The sequence below is a fragment of the Dysidea avara genome, chromosome 4 (genome assembly GCF_963678975.1).
Source record: "Dysidea avara chromosome 4, odDysAvar1.4, whole genome shotgun sequence".
In the NCBI taxonomy this organism is placed as follows: domain Eukaryota; kingdom Metazoa; phylum Porifera; class Demospongiae; order Dictyoceratida; family Dysideidae; genus Dysidea; species Dysidea avara.
In genome coordinates this window covers 30467774-30483984 of record NC_089275.1, presented here as the reverse complement: position 1 = coordinate 30483984, position 16211 = coordinate 30467774, and the positions used below count along the sequence as shown (strand labels likewise).

Sequence of the window (16211 nt, the reverse complement as noted above, 5' to 3'; positions counted from 1 at the left end):
AAATGCATTTTACCAACAAACACTAGTTACCATGGTTACTATAGTATATAAGCATAGTAACATTTGAGAAAATAAATTTAGATTACATTATATCTCAATGACTACAGTACATTTCTGCAAAAATATATGAATGCATATTGCACTGAAATATTAGAAACACACCTTCAAGCATTCACTAAATTTACAAAACCTTCGAATATGATCATGAAATGCACATTCGTCCCAGAACTAGGTAGGGAAAGAAAACGGTCTGACTATTAGATCTGAGAAACTATTGGGACACCAACATCTTACATAAAGTAACATGTGCCTGACTAAAACACAAATAAATCCAGTCATTTAGACCATTGCCAGTCAACACACAGCCAAAAAAACCTTATTTATACAAATATTCACTTGTGTTTATCTTTTAACTGCAGCTAAAGTTCCTGGAAATTCCAGTCAAGACTCACAACTATAGTGACATCTATAACTGATACATTCCCACACTACTGAAAACACATTTGTAAACAGCAAGTTGGCAAAGTGGGCACTACAAAGACAAGATATGGACACTTAACACTCAAGATACTCAAACACGAGTCAGGGGCGGATCCAGGGGGGGGGCATAATTAGGCTTTACTTGATCAATATGCTGAGTATTATAATGAGATCACTAATAATACAAATACTCATAAAACCACCTTATAAACATTTTTCCAAGGTATTATCAGTGGATTTATGCTAAAGTTTATGCAACAAGGACCCGGATCAGCATTGGAGGTGTACAAGATCGAGATACTCTAATAGAGCAGTCAGCTAACTACTCTAATAGAACATTCACTGGAAACATGTAGTTGGTTCTGTTATGGAATTTTTCCAAATCTGCCTGCACCTATACATACAATGAAGTGCACTGGTCTGTTTAAAGGGCTTCATTCATCTACTTGTGTACGTAGTTAATATGTATGACAATACTTAATTCAGGTACACAATTTCCATTGAAAATGCTCTCAGATTCAATCTTGTATTGTTCAAATTTTAAAATTTTCCACTTTCAACATATTATTATTCTAACATGCACCTATTCAGTGTTGTGCAATTGTGAGAGGGGTGCATCATGTACTTGGTTGCCTGTACCTACCCAAACTTTTCCATTAGCAAAATACTTCAGAATCAGAGAGCCATACCTATAATCTAAAGGCAGTATATAAAATATCTACAGGCATGAATTTTATGTGGAAATGTCTCCAAATTGCAGTATTTTAGCATTTATTTTTCAAAATTTTCCTGGGGGGGGGGGGGGGGCATGCCCCTAGACCCCCCTGGTTCCAGCATGCTTCGCATGCTGGGAAGTGTGCTTTGCACACCTCTACCCAAGAGATAAGTACCTTGAGTTAGCTCCCCCCCCCTTTTATAAATCCTAGATCCGCCCCTGCGAGTCCCAACTGACCTGGAGAATTACGATGCTATAATCACAATACATGTAATCATTGGTCCCAATCTGCCCATAACACAGACGTTTGCAATATGGTGTTGATGATGCAGTAGACCGAGACCTTGAAAATGCAGGATAATGTGATGCAGTTAAGACCTCATAGTATAAACAACAAATTATGTAACAGGAGCAGATTTAATGCACCTATCAATGTAATGCCCGACTACCACAGGTACACGCTGAAGGTGGGGGAATGGACCATTAAGTTTCCTGGTGGAAATTTGTCATTGTCAAAGAAACACACCAATGCAGCATTTCATGGATGCTGACTTACTATTTGTCACCACTAAATCCTGCTTGAAATAACTTGCAACTGAAATAGCTACACTGTGACAGACGCAATGAGTGATTGTGAAAAGCCCGACTAACCCCGGGTTTCGCTACTGGGAGATGTCAGGATATGTGGAGCAATGTTGTATCACCAGTACTTCTCAGTAGGTGGGGAATAATTTTCAGGGATGAAATCCCCACCTCAGCCATATCTGTGGCAGGGATGTAGCTAGCCAGGTGATGGAGAGGCAGGTATGCCCCCATGAAACACTCAAAATCATTAATGATTGTAAAAAAGGCTAATGACCCAATGATGGGCTAGCCAACATACGATGTTGTATTGTTACAGCTTAAATAACTAGCTACGTAATTATTTCATTACTGATTGCTTATCACTTATCAATGGAGGAATATTCGTCGAGCATCATCACACGTGCCACAACTGCATGTACTCCAACAAATTCATCCACAGTTTGGTAGAACCATATTGCTAATATTTTAGTGCAAATACAAGTTACCGGTACTTTACATTAGCCACAGCCTGTGCTGCAGTCCTAGCACATTGCTGACAGGATGACGTGTTCACTCACTTCATTTGACGAAATTCAAATGCTGCGTATTGCACGGAATCCCACCTGTCTAGCTAGCAGAACTTGTAAGCTTGTGACTGATTCGCCTAACTGACTGACAAAGTAAAATAATAAAACTGGCATGCCACTGCACTGTCGTACAAAGATCTAGTGTGATCGACTCGAGGAAAGAAACTTGGTACATTTAACCAGACTTTATCACCTCATAGGCAGTTTTTCGTAGCATCATTTGGTCTCCTTTGTCACTTGTGAGTTGCGACTCCTGCCGCGGGGAGGTCACTTAGAATGGCTCACTCTTTTTAGATTCAAAAATGCTCTACCACGTGAGTAATCTAGGATAAATATAGAAGTGTGTCTCTAATATTTTCGTTCGGTGGATTCACGAGCGAGTTGAATGTTGTGTTAGTGTGTGCGCATTTACTAGCAACCCCTGGTGATACCGTGTAGTAGCGCACATAATTTAGTCATTTGCGTGTCAGTTTAGCTTGTGAGTTGTGACGGAGGTTTAAAAAAAACACTTAGTGATGGGGGGCAAATGCCCCCCCCCCCCCCCCTGGCTACGTCTCTGACCTATGGTAGTGGGGCTTTACATTGATAGGTGCATAACAACTATATAAAGTAGCAACCACCGTCTGAGGTTCTTCCTAATATGCACTCAACTGCTAACTCTAATTAATTCATTCATGTTCAGCCAAGACTGGAGAAGGACTGAAACACGTGCACCTCATTTACACACATACAAAAACATTTAATAAGCGATATTAACTTACAGTTAGATCTACACACTTTCGCAAAGTAGGTCACCATCAAGGTGATGCGCTATTGCCGTATTTGGTAATACCACTTGTGGTAGTTGAGGAAGTCTTTTGGAAAGTCCCTTTCACACCTCCAGTAGTGCACGTGAACACTTGTAAATGTACGTCAATACTCTTATGGATTGTGAGTTTTGTGACCGTGTATCCTTTGACCACTGAACTATATCTCCGAAGACGCCGGTGGCATGGGAGTATACCGGCAATTAATGTATTGAGGAATCCACCGCACCAAGCTCCGCGGTGGTCTGTCTGATGATGTTGTCTCCTCCCCCAGTTTTCCATCTTAGGTATAATAATTGTTCTTAGTAGCTTTTGTGTGGAAGAATGGCTATGCCGAAATATTTGTGCTAAAAAATCATCCATGCAGTTAACCAAATCGGTGCTATTAAAAATCTTAAATTTCAAAGGGAAATTATTTTAAAAGCTATCCTGTAAGGCATATGCATACCCCAGCAAATCCCCATAGTTGGCATGTCTGCATGTGAAAAACACTAATATATACGTCCTCATATCCTCAGGTCCCTGCTGTCACAAACGTCTGGGCTACTGCCATCCTCCCTTCTAAAAGTTGTTTCAATCCTCTGTCTCTGTAATGGTATTCAAACACACCAGGGACAGTCTACCAACATACCAAAAGAGGTAATCATATTGTGGGATAAATCATGCACACATTAACATAACAATGGTGATACAGTACATAAGCAATTTCACATTGCAACGATTATTGTGAATGAATATGATGTCAGTGATAATCCTTCACTCTCCAGTACCTCTGTTTCGAGCACTGCAAGAACTTTTTAACACTAAGTAAGAGCACTACTGCTACCAGCTCACCTACGAGAGCTTTGTGATATAAACTTGCTTACATCAAGTACAACCAATATGTGGTGTATATATGTGTGTACATGGGTAGTGGTATGTATAGTGTTTGCACATTTTGTGTGTGTCTTGTGCTTTTATGATGTATGTGTGTGTCTATGTATTGAAATGAAAATCTGGTGTTCACACATTTGTGTGATCTCTATAATAGACCCTCAGCAAAGCATCTTGTGCTGTGACTGGCAAACCAAGTTGCTGAGTTGTCTTTATGGTCTGTATGGCAGTGGCCATAGTAGGTTTTATTCATGGAAAAGTATCAATATATTCTAATAGAACAGTGAGGCAAAAATACCCTAATAGAACAGTCATCAAACAATATAGCATAAAGTATTAAATTTCTACTCCCAGATGTAAATCTCAGAGTTGCTATGTCATTTTTCAGATTTGGTATCCTCCCAGAAAACCTACAAAGCATGCTTTGCAAATAAGTGTATTGCACACATCTTTAGTGGTAACCCTGACCATAGCCATTACTTGGCCAGACCAATAAATTGCAGTTTCCACCAGTTCTGGTTCTAATAACAATTCACAGTTACTAGCCGTACTAGGAATGTATGATATATGATCATCACTTGTGTTTTGTCTCAACACCGCTACAATGCAGAATTCATCATACACCCCATGGCTTGACTCTTTCAATTATATAACTGATAAAAATTAGTGATATCCCCCCCAAAAACACTTTCGCTGTAAAAAAAGGCACGTCCAAGAAACTACAAGTACCTGAAAAAAAAAACAGCTCAGCTATAGAAAAAAAACTAACAGGCAACTGAAAGAGCTGATATCTGGAGCGGCCAAGAATCAATGTTGCTACAACTACCAAAGTTTTACCAAATCCATGCTCAGGTAAAATGAAAGTAACTGGCAACCAAAACAGCTGATATTTGAAGTGGCCTAGAATAAAATTTATTTTGATACAGCAAACTACAATTATTAATGAAGTTGTAATATTGAATCTTAATCATTCAACTGTGTTCTATACATTCATCCCTGCTACATCGTAAATTAATTCTTTGTTACTCTAATTGGCTGGTAATTTGGCCGCCTTTTTTTTCTCTCCATACTGACTATTGAAAAAGGCGGCCAAATTACCAGCCAATTAGAGTAATAAAGAATTAATTTACGATGTAGCAGGGATGAATGTATAGAACACAGTTGAATGATTAAGATTCAATATTACAACTTCATTAATAATTGTAGTTTGCTGTATCAAAATAAATTTTATTCTAGGCCACTTCAAATATCAGCTGTTTTGGTTGCCAGTTACTTTCATTTTACCTGAGCATGGATTTGGTAAAACTTTGGTAGTTGTAGCAACATTAATTCTTGGCCGCTCCAGATATCAGCTCTTTCAGTTGCCTGTTAGTTTTTTTCTATAGCTGAGCTGTTTTTTTTTTTCAGGTACTTGTAGTTTCTTGGACGTGCCTTTTTTTATAGCGATAGTGTTTTTTTTGGGGGGGGGGATTGTCAATACAACAATGTTTATGTATTGAGAATGCCACTAAACTAAATTTAAAAGGGGTTTCTATTGAAACCCCAGAAACCCATCTAGATCCGCCACTGCACTATCTTTATGTACACCATTGGATAACAACTTTTCACCATGAATGCATAAAGACGCAACCACAGCCAAGCCACTAAGTTGATTGGCTATACTTTCACAGTTGGATTTCTAGAGATATTTGCTACTTGTATGTCATATGGGCAATACTGTGGCATCTTACTGTCCAACTGGAACACAAGACTAGTGATGTGGACACATTTAAATAGTCTCCTAGATGTATTTTACATAAGAATCGTTCAACTTGAGTGCATCAGGAGGCCATTCGTGGTGATCAAATGATGTCTATCATACAATATGGTAATGCATATTAGGGATCATTGAGGTTTGAGTATTCATACCCAAATTACCACCCAAAACCACTTGTAATTAGGCATAACAAAGCCCATATACATCTTCAGAACAACTCAATAAATCTACTGCTGTAACTGACTGCCACACTCAGACAAGCATAGCTTGACTATGGATAAAGTACTGTTCAGAGTCAACATTGTTTCTGCCAAAGATCACACTTTTCACCAGCCAAAGTAGCTGCAATGGTTGCATCATGGTCATATTCAGTGGCAGATTTAGGGGGGTTTCAAGGTTTCAGAAACCCCCTTTGAAAAATGATTATGCAACAGTTAAGTACTTTAATTAATTATTGTGGCGTTCACATATAAAAAGCGACAACACGATGTGTGTGCATGCTCAACACTCTGTAAATATAGACTTAGTAAATAATTATATCCCATCCAAAAACAGCTTATATAGCCGTAAAAAAAGTACGCATCCAAGTAAAGCAGAGTTAATTGCAACAAAAAATAATGATATCATAATGCGGCCATGTGCGAGGTGTGCAAGTTGTAAAATTAATATTAGCTAATCAGATAATACAATGTTATTGTTAAAGTGTTAATGAGAACTATGTGATGCTGCTAGTTTTAAGTGTGTGAGCATCTTCATAAATGCCAACAAAGTTAATTCTCAATAAAGCAATGTGTATAGATTCTCTGATAGCAATAAATAGTTTGAATTTGGCCACCTTTCCTTTGTTTATAACATTGCCGTATACAGGAAAGGCAACCAAACTGAAACTATTTATTGCTATCAGAGAATCTATACACATTGCTTTATTGAGAATTAACTTTGTGTGGCATTTATGAAGATACTCAAAAACTAGCAGCATCACATAGTTCTCATTAACACTTTAACAATAACTTGTATTATCTGATTAGCTAATATTAATTTTACAACTTGCACACCTCGCACATGGCCGCATTATGATATCATTATTTTTTGATGTAATTAACTCTGCTTTACTTGGAAGCACACTTTTTTTACAGCTATAAGCTGTTTTTGGATGGGATTTCAATACTTTTTGTTAGAATAAGCAATGCATTGTTGATAACAGTAGGTGAGTTTCCATGGTTTTGACAGAAACCCCAGATTACAGTGACAGAATATTCAAATATAACTGTAATTTTAGTGGTCAGGGCCACCCACATGGAGGGGGGGAGTGGGGTATTTTTCCCCCTGCCCCAGCCCTATAGGGGCCCCTTGAATACCTGTTTAAAGAAAGATCGATATGCAGTAATAGAGCAGTCAGGATCTAGACCCTTCCTTGCCCCTGGGCCCCCTAATTTCTCTGGGTGGCCCTGTTAGTGGCATGCAACTGCAGTCAATTAACACCCATTTTAACTAGTAAACCCTTAATAACACTTTGCCTTTCATCTTGTACTGCATTAAAACGATCAAGATATTCTATTAAAGCAGTCACAAAACAGTTGTAACACAGCAATCAATATTTAGTATAGTTACAACTTCTGCTTAGCATCGGATTGTATAGTTTAACTTACTAGCTACTTACAGACTTTACAATATAAAAATATGGCACTTGTAGAAATGTGACTGTTCTATTAGAGTATCTCGATCTACTTCAAGCATTGACTAATTCAAGCGAAGAAGCTACGCTGCTGCCAAGAGATCTTGTGAAATGAAATGAGAATAGTAAAGAAAAGGCAAGTATGTACAGAGACAATAGAGGGGCATGTAACTATGTCCTGTTGTAAATAAACACCTTTAAAATTTATATTACTACTAAATAAGCGCACCAGAATAGGCTTGTGAGGCTGTTGTCTCCAAGGTTGTCTCATTACTTGTCTTTTCGTGTTGAAGGGATCTAGTCACAATTGGTGAGTTTAACTATACATGTATTTGTGTTGTAAAACTTAATTGTAAAAAGGCGATTAGCACATATCATGATAAACATGTATTTGTCACAGTAGAGTCTCTCACGATTATTAGACATTGGACCAGGGTAAAAAATTTACTACTATATTTAGAGGTTGTAGCATTTGTATATCTTAGTATCTTAATAAATAATCCTCCATGATCACTAATCACTAATAGTACAGTGAAAACTGGTCATTATTCAGGCCGTAGGGACAAAATTTTCTGACCTAGCTTTTTAAAGAGGTGGCTGCATTTTGCGGCCTTTAAAAGGTAAGAAGCATGCTGTTCTAACTGGCTATAGAGATGGATTTAGTGTGTGACAGCGTATGAGACAGTGAGTGCTAGCAGCAAAGGGGCAGCCAATCTGTTAGAGCACCAAAAGCACTGCTTCAGACTTAGGCAGTTGGCTGTAAGCTCAAAGTGTAAAAAGTTTCACTATCGGTCCTTATAAGCTCCTGATGAAGAAAGTGATGAAGTCATTATCCATAGGATATATTTTTCAAAGTATCCATTTCAGTTCTACAATATAGTAGCCAAGCGTAAGATGAACATAACACAGCATTCCAGTGGTTTAGTGGTGACCACAACACTGCCTGATTTAAATTGTGGTGAGATTTGAGACAACTGGAAGCCCTGGAATGCCTTCAACACATGAAATGCCAAATATCTAATGCCTGGTTTTCATCCACGGTGGACCTGCCTTGGTGGCCACTTGTACAGAAGGGAAACAGCTGCCACACAGTCTTTCCAGTGAACAGCTAGTTTCCACACCCCTTAATTATCAATTTGTAAAATCTTTAGCAAAATTGTGTGTGCGAGCAAGTGCGATGTTGTGCATTGGCATTGCCGTGTATATGGTTGCTGCCTAGTAGTGATACATCACGAGTATTGAAGTCACAATGTGTTACTGGATCATCCATCTCTGAATGTGTCATTTTGTGTAGAGAGCAATCTTCCACAAGAAGTGACCTGCAAGTTTCAGTGTATATTGTTAACCATTAATATTGTTCACCATTGTGAACTGTATGTACAGTGAAACCTGACTTAGTGGCCACCTCTTTAATAAGACCACCTCATTATATTGGCCACCTCTAGTAGATCCCAAATATAGCTAAGCAGTACTATATGACCTCATTAATAAGGCCACCTTGTTATTCAGGCCAATTTGTTTGGTTTCACAACTGGCCATATTAATGAGGTTTCACTGTACTTATGTGAATTTTTATTTTTTGTAACTTTTCTTCAGGTTTACTGATGGGCACTATGAAGCATTGTTGACTGGTCCGTACATAATGTGGTGACTTGAAATGCTAAAACAGTACGTAGCATGTCTTGTATGTACATGTAATGTGTCCACACATCCACACATCTTAGAAATAAATATAATTATATTCTCTATACTCAGTTCTATTGTGCCACTGGGTCATAAGTGGGTTGAGTATGGATCATCCAGGACATTTGGGTCACATTTTGTCCTGGCCAAGTGGATCTCATCCACTGACAGAATATACAGATCAGATCACATGTATAAATTACGGTGGAACTTGTTTATTGCTACCTTCACTCAATAAGCAGGTAACAGTGTATAAATTCTCAATTGAAATTGGCTTTTCAAGAGGGGTTGTCTTTCTATACTGGTGATAATATCCTCCACTTAGTGTTGTTTGATAGTGATGCAATGGAGACTATGTATTGTTGCATTTAAATACTATACTATTATATTGCAACTCTAGCACATATTTATAACAGGAATATTTGTTAACTGTTTAGACATACTGGAGCCACACCCACTAATCTGGATTCTACAAATGGAGTCATACCAACTTGTCATCATACTTACTTGTTACTCCCATTGTGTTTGGATGAATATACATGCCGTCATGTGAGACTTGCTACCATGGCGGGCCACTGGAAAACATTTTCATAGCAGCTATATTACAGTCACTATTGTACAATTCTTACATTATTGTTGTGAAAAGTGTTTGGTATTCATGTGTCCTCTGTATGTTGTAATTACATGTGTAATTTTTGTGTGGGGTGCTATAAAATGCAATAATGCATGGTGACAATTGGCTAGCTACATGTGCTAATTACTCGCAGCTTGTGTCAACAACTGGTAGCCGCAGTTGTACTCTGTGTCATTCTTTAAGCCACGCCCTTAGAGGACAAATTACGTCACGGTGGGGGCGACTAAATCCAAATTTAAAAATGAACGATGGTATGCAGCACCATAGATTATATCTGTGGACTATAATCTATGGCAGCACACTTCTTTGTGGCTATATGCACTGAATAACTACATAGAGCGCCAGTTCATCAATACCCAGTGACCGCAGCTGTGCTCTGCGTCATTCTTTAAATTCCGAGTAAAATTCTTGGAGAGAGCAAGTTATGTGGGGGCGGCTAAATTCAAATTTCAAACTAGCCAATCTCGAAAACATATGTTTCAATCTGAATGAAACTCTTAGAGCAGTTTAAAGACACATTGCCCTACATGACAAGCGAGTATTGTAGAAAACAACAATCTGGGTTTTGTATTTGGCCTCTAGGTCGACTGAGGACGACTGAAACTTTGTTTGGTGCTGAAATTACGACTGTAGGGTAATCATGTATGGTGAAATTGATGATGTGAATCTTGAGGCAATTCAGTGAATACTGAAGCGATAGCAGGGCAATCAATGTTTGGAATGCACAAAGGAACACAAGGACCTGTGGTTGCGTCTAACCGCATGCGATAAGCAATTAAAAAAAAAAGAAATTTCCCCTTTGATGTCGGCAATCTCGATCACGAAACAATCGGCATGGATTTGCTTCACTGCTTGTGTGGTAGTTACTAGTGACACGATGAGTTCAACTCTAGAGTTTCAGAGGGATAGCGTAAGTGGCGGGTGAGTTATAGGAAGGCTTTCTTTTCTTTTTTTTGACATCGTTCGTTCCTGTAAAATTCTCACGTAGTGGTCGCTTCATTTATTTTCTGCAGCGCGCCTTTCTGCTTTACTGGCTGTGCGACTCACTACCGTGAGTCTTGATTTCATACTAAAATTGTTGCCAAATGCAGTCTCAGAGCATCAAAATTTCTAAAATTTTCTGGGGGACATGCACCCAGACCCCCCTAGCACAAGTGACTATGCTTCATCACACACTCATGCATAGGCAGCGGAAGAGGGGGTGCTGAGTACCTCCAACTCAAAGCTGTATTGTGCAATAGTCGTCATTTGAACTTTCAGAAACTTGTCAATCACGATCGAAATACTCTAATAGAGCAGTCACCTTAATAGAACAGTCACCCTAATACACACTGCTTGAAGTTTCTTAGTTTACTAGAGTGGCATATCCCCAGTATATGGAACAGTTAATTGTTTGGTATTTTTAGTATTTTTCAGTAAATCCGCATTCACTGATGTTTTACTGAGAGTTTAAAACTTAGTAAAACAATTATGTTCCATATACTTAAAGTCACTGACATTTTACTATCAGCATAACTGGATACAACTACAGTAAAGCAGCTTAACAAATTAGTAAACTAACAACCTTCAAGCAGTGACAACTCAAGCTTGTATTAAAATAAAATTAATAGTACTAGTAATTGAGTAACAGCTGAAACCACCGAAAATGTCTCCAAATTCAATCTCCTGACACCAAATTTTCAAAATTTTCCTGGGGAGAATGCCCCCAGACCCCCCTAGAATTAGCATGTTTCGCATGCTTGGTGTGCTTCGCACACCCACTAGTACTACCACCATAAATTTTGGGCACCCCCGACTGTAGTATCCTTTCACCTCCTATGCAGTGCATATGTCCACCTTCTAAACTGGAAACCCCCTTTATAAATTCCTAGATCCACCACTGATACCTTTGTCATCCTTTGAATTTCTCCCCTACAACACAGGAGTTGATTAGCAGTAACATATCATGACTTCAGTGCTTTAATTGCTGTAGTGTGACTTTATTGATTGCAGAAGCACATCTTGTAGTGTTTTTTTTTGCCATTTGTAACGCTGTATATCAAGTGGGACATAGCTGAAGTTGAATGGCCACTTCATATTTTGGTAATTGAAAATCAGGACTGCGTTCAGTCATTAATTCTATAGTGAGTGGATTAATTGCAGAGGCACTGTTCTTAGTTTCTTTGATATGGTGCAATTGTTCACCAGTAATAAATTATGTTATTACATAAAAGTAAACAGACAAGTGTGAGGATAAATTATGAAATTTTACTAGCTAAGAGTCATAGAAATATAATGCAATGAAACAAGGGAGGTCATCTATACCTGCAGGTACACTTTATACTGGTGGATATTAATCCCTACTTCAGTCACAGCTATACTATTACAGGTTGCATACGACTAAAGTAGTAATATATGTTCACTAGTACAGCTGGCCACTAACAGCTGCAGATGTAGATGACCTCCCTTGTTTCATTGCTTTTTTTATTTCTACAATCCCTACTCAATGTTATTATTTATAAGTTTCCTTATATTTGTATATAAGACTTAGCTAGATGCAATGTATATGCACATAATTTTTTTTATTTGGTGCACTTATATACGTAGTTGTGCATAATATTATTATGTACTCACACTCTTTCCAGACACATCTACCAGAACAGCAAAACTAGTCAAGTGGGTAGTAGAACACTGAACAAATGTGCTATTAGTTGTGTCACTCTGCATTATACCATCAGTTGAGAATGTACCACTTTCATTAACATTGCTAAACACGGCATGCAAACAGTGAATTAGAAAATACATATGCAATTACTAATTTACTTTGATATGCTGAAAAATTCACAGCGAGGATTAAACACTGAAGTATTTCCTGGCTAAAATTGACAGAAAAGCAACACAATTTTCCACTGCATACCCATGTATCTTCATGTACAGAATAATTGTAGACACACATCTATTGTGATGATTGCATCTTTTTGTGTTTGGATATTGAAGTATAGTACTTGTATCGAACTGAAAACTTAAAAAAACTGAGAATGGTTTAATCCTGGCAAAAATCAACCTTCTATAACTGTAAACCCATAGTACTGCAACATTCTTAATCACATAGTAGCACAAGGGACTATAAACTGCGCACTTTTTGTATTGCCACTCATAACATTATACTGAATGACTTTAATTATAGTGACATCATTCAGGTACCAATTATAACAAAAATCCATATTCATAAATGGTGATAATGGCTTTTCCTTCATGACACAGTACAATACCTTGAGTCATGCATTTATCCTGGCCTATTTTAAGTCCTATACTTTGGTCAGTAGGGTCAGTAGACAGTTGCCAGAATCTGTAAATTTACTTTGATAGCACAAAACATTGTAGAAGTGTGAGCTGTGTAACTAATTCTGGTGCGTGATTTATGGAACCTTAAGCTAGAATCTATACCTGTGTGTTTAAACTTCTAACACTTTAATACTTACAATCAGTTACATACCATTCCAATGTCGAATGATAATGACACAGTTTCATTTCCAAGATCTAGTCTACTCAGCACATTGGTTGATATTTGAAGGGATAAAATCAAACTTTGCACCTTTACACTACATATATGCAACGATACACTATGTATTGCAAACACGTCATTATAATATATATAACATACCCTTCATTAGTAGGTAAGTGGGGATGTCTAGTGATACCAGTAGTTATAGGAACTCTCCTTCCTACACAAATTGAAGAAAATCACATACTGCATATTTAGTATTCTGACAGTGGAATAAGGCTATCCATATCCAGTGTACAGTAAAAGTGTGCAATATCTTTATGAAATGATAAAATTAATTGTCCATGCATGTAAAGTGTGATAGGTGGAAATTTATGGAAGTTACAGGATTAGAGTGCAGACAAATTTAGAAGCACATGTTTATCTTTTCATAGATGCGCATGGCCACTTAATTTGTTTGTGCTAGCTCTGTTACTGTAGATGCACAATAAGTAACAAGTTTGTTCACACATATAATCTATAATTTGTTTGTGCAGATCATACCTTCTTCAATCCTCTTCAAAATCACAGCACTTGGTATTTTGTAAGATGGTACCATGTCACCAAACTTCGCTACAAAATTGTTAGATGTGTTTGATGGACCAAATTCTATATCACTAATATTCTTCAGATATTCATGTGTAGGAACCAGTGCTGAAATCACTAAACAAAAATCACATCAATTACGTATGTACAAAAATCAAAGGCAGTATAAACTTTTGTGAGGGAAATATCATAAATCTCACTAATACTATGATAGTACATAAAATATGTGTATATGCATGATGAAGTAGCAGCACATTACTAACCAACATTTTTGTTGTTTCCCTCAGTGGTATTCATCACAGTCTCATTGCTGTAACTACTCAGACTATTGCTTAACAGAACACCAACTTCTCCAGTGCTTACAAGTAATTGCTCACTAACAGTTTTTTGCACTTCTGTATCATTCTAAAGTGAATTAGTAACACCATTCAACAATCATTACTGAATTAACTCTTTATAAACATGTAAATAGGCAGAAAATAAAGGCAGGCAGGATGGCAGGCAGGCAGGCAGGCAGGCAGGCAGGCAGGCAGGCAGGCAGGCAGGCAGGCAGGCAGGCAGGCAGGCAGGCAGGCAGGCAGGCAGGCAGGCAGGCAGGCAGGCAGGCAGGCAGGCAGGCAGGCAGGCAGGCAGGCAGGCAGGCAGGCAGGCAGGCAGGCAGGCAGGCAGGCAGGCAGGCAGGCAGGCAGGCAGGCAGGCAGGCAGGCAGGCAGGCAGGCAGGCAGGCAGGCAGGCAGGCAGGCAGGCAGGCAGGCAGGCAGGCAGGCAGGCAGGCAGGCAGGCAGGCAGGCAGGCAGGCAGGCAGGCAGGCAGGCAGGCAGGCAGGCAGGCAGGCAGGCAGGCAGGCAGGCAGGCAGGCAGGCAGGCAGGCAGGCAGGCAGGCAGGCAGGCAGGCAGGCAGGCAGGCAGGCAGGCAGGCAGGCAGGCAGGCAGGCAGGCAGGCAGGCAGGCAGGCAGGCAGGCAGGCAGGCAGGCAGGCAGGCAGGCAGGCAGGCAGGCAGGCAGGCAGGCAGGCAGGCAGGCAGGCAGGCAGGCAGGCAGGCAGGCAGGCAGGCAGGCAGGCAGGCAGGCAGGCAGGCAGGCAGGCAGGCAGGCAGGCAGGCAGGCAGGCAGGCAGGCAGGCAGGCAGGCAGGCAGGCAGGCAGGCAGGCAGGCAGGCAGGCAGGCAGGCAGGCAGGCAGGCAGGCAGGCAGGCAGGCAGGCAGGCAGGCAGGCAGGCAGGCAGGCAGGCAGGCAGGCAGGCAGGCAGGCAGGCAGGCAGGCAGGCAGGCAGGCAGGCAGGCAGGCAGGCAGGCAGGCAGGCAGGCAGGCAGGCAGGCAGGCAGGCAGGCAGGCAGGCAGGCAGGCAGGCAGGCAGGCAGGCAGGCAGGCAGGCAGGCAGGCAGGCAGGCAGGCAGGCAGGCAGGCAGGCAGGCAGGCAGGCAGGCAGGCAGGCAGGCAGGCAGGCAGGCAGGCAGGCAGGCAGGCAGGCAGGCAGGCAGGCAGGCAGGCAGGCAGGCAGGCAGGCAGGCAGGCAGGCAGGCAGGCAGGCAGGCAGGCAGGCAGGCAGGCAGGCAGGCAGGCAGGCAGGCAGGCAGGCAGGCAGGCAGGCAGGCAGGCAGGCAGGCAAAACAGACCAATATTCATTTGGGTTTTGGGCAATATCTGAAAAAACAACAACAATATTCATCCTTAAGTAAGCTTCTTGTTTTAATGTTGGATTTAATGTTAGAAACACTAAGACCATTCTGTAAAGGCGATTTTGATCATCTATGATATTTCTATGAAAGCTTTTTACAGCAGTGTTTCGGCTGGTGCTATTCATTTTAAGCGAGGATCCATACTATACTAGTACAGCCACATGTGACTGGCTGAGCAAACACTGGTCATTTTCACACATTCCTCAACTTCCATTCCATTGTTTCTCTGTTATCTTTGCTAAAAAGGAATGGACAACCAAAGTTTCAGCCTTATATTATATGATGAACAGTCTTGGAGTTATAGGGGCTAGGCAGTTGGGAGTGCAATAAACTCAATGAATACAACAATTCGGAAATTATTACAGGCGCCTATTTGATTGATCATATCTCATGACTCAAATAAGCTACAAAGATGAAACCTGTCATTTGCATTATAAATGCGAAACAAATATTTTTTTACTTTCCATGAACAGGAAAATCCGATTCTAAATAGGTTTTATTGATTTGAGCTTTGTTCCAGTGCAAAGATTATAATGGTTATAATGTTTCGTGTATGTAGCATGCATATTTTTTTACTCAGTTTATGTCAATAATGTTCTTATAGCAACAGCTGGTTTTCACTAGTCAATCATAAAATAATATGTTGTTTGATTGCTGTGGATCTGATTTTGCCTGTTTTATTAGACTAAC

General features: G+C 40.0%; 1 long non-coding RNA gene across 1 annotated transcript; it reads left to right on the top strand.

Annotated features, from left to right (window-relative positions):
• The first annotated feature begins 7680 nt into the window (after window positions 1-7680).
• On the top strand, window positions 7681-9877 carry LOC136254674 (uncharacterized). Its single transcript, XR_010700664.1, has 3 exons — window positions 7681-7766; window positions 9053-9124; window positions 9577-9877. It is a non-coding gene; the product is annotated as an uncharacterized lncRNA (long non-coding RNA).
• The last annotated feature ends 6334 nt before the right edge of the window (window positions 9878-16211 follow it).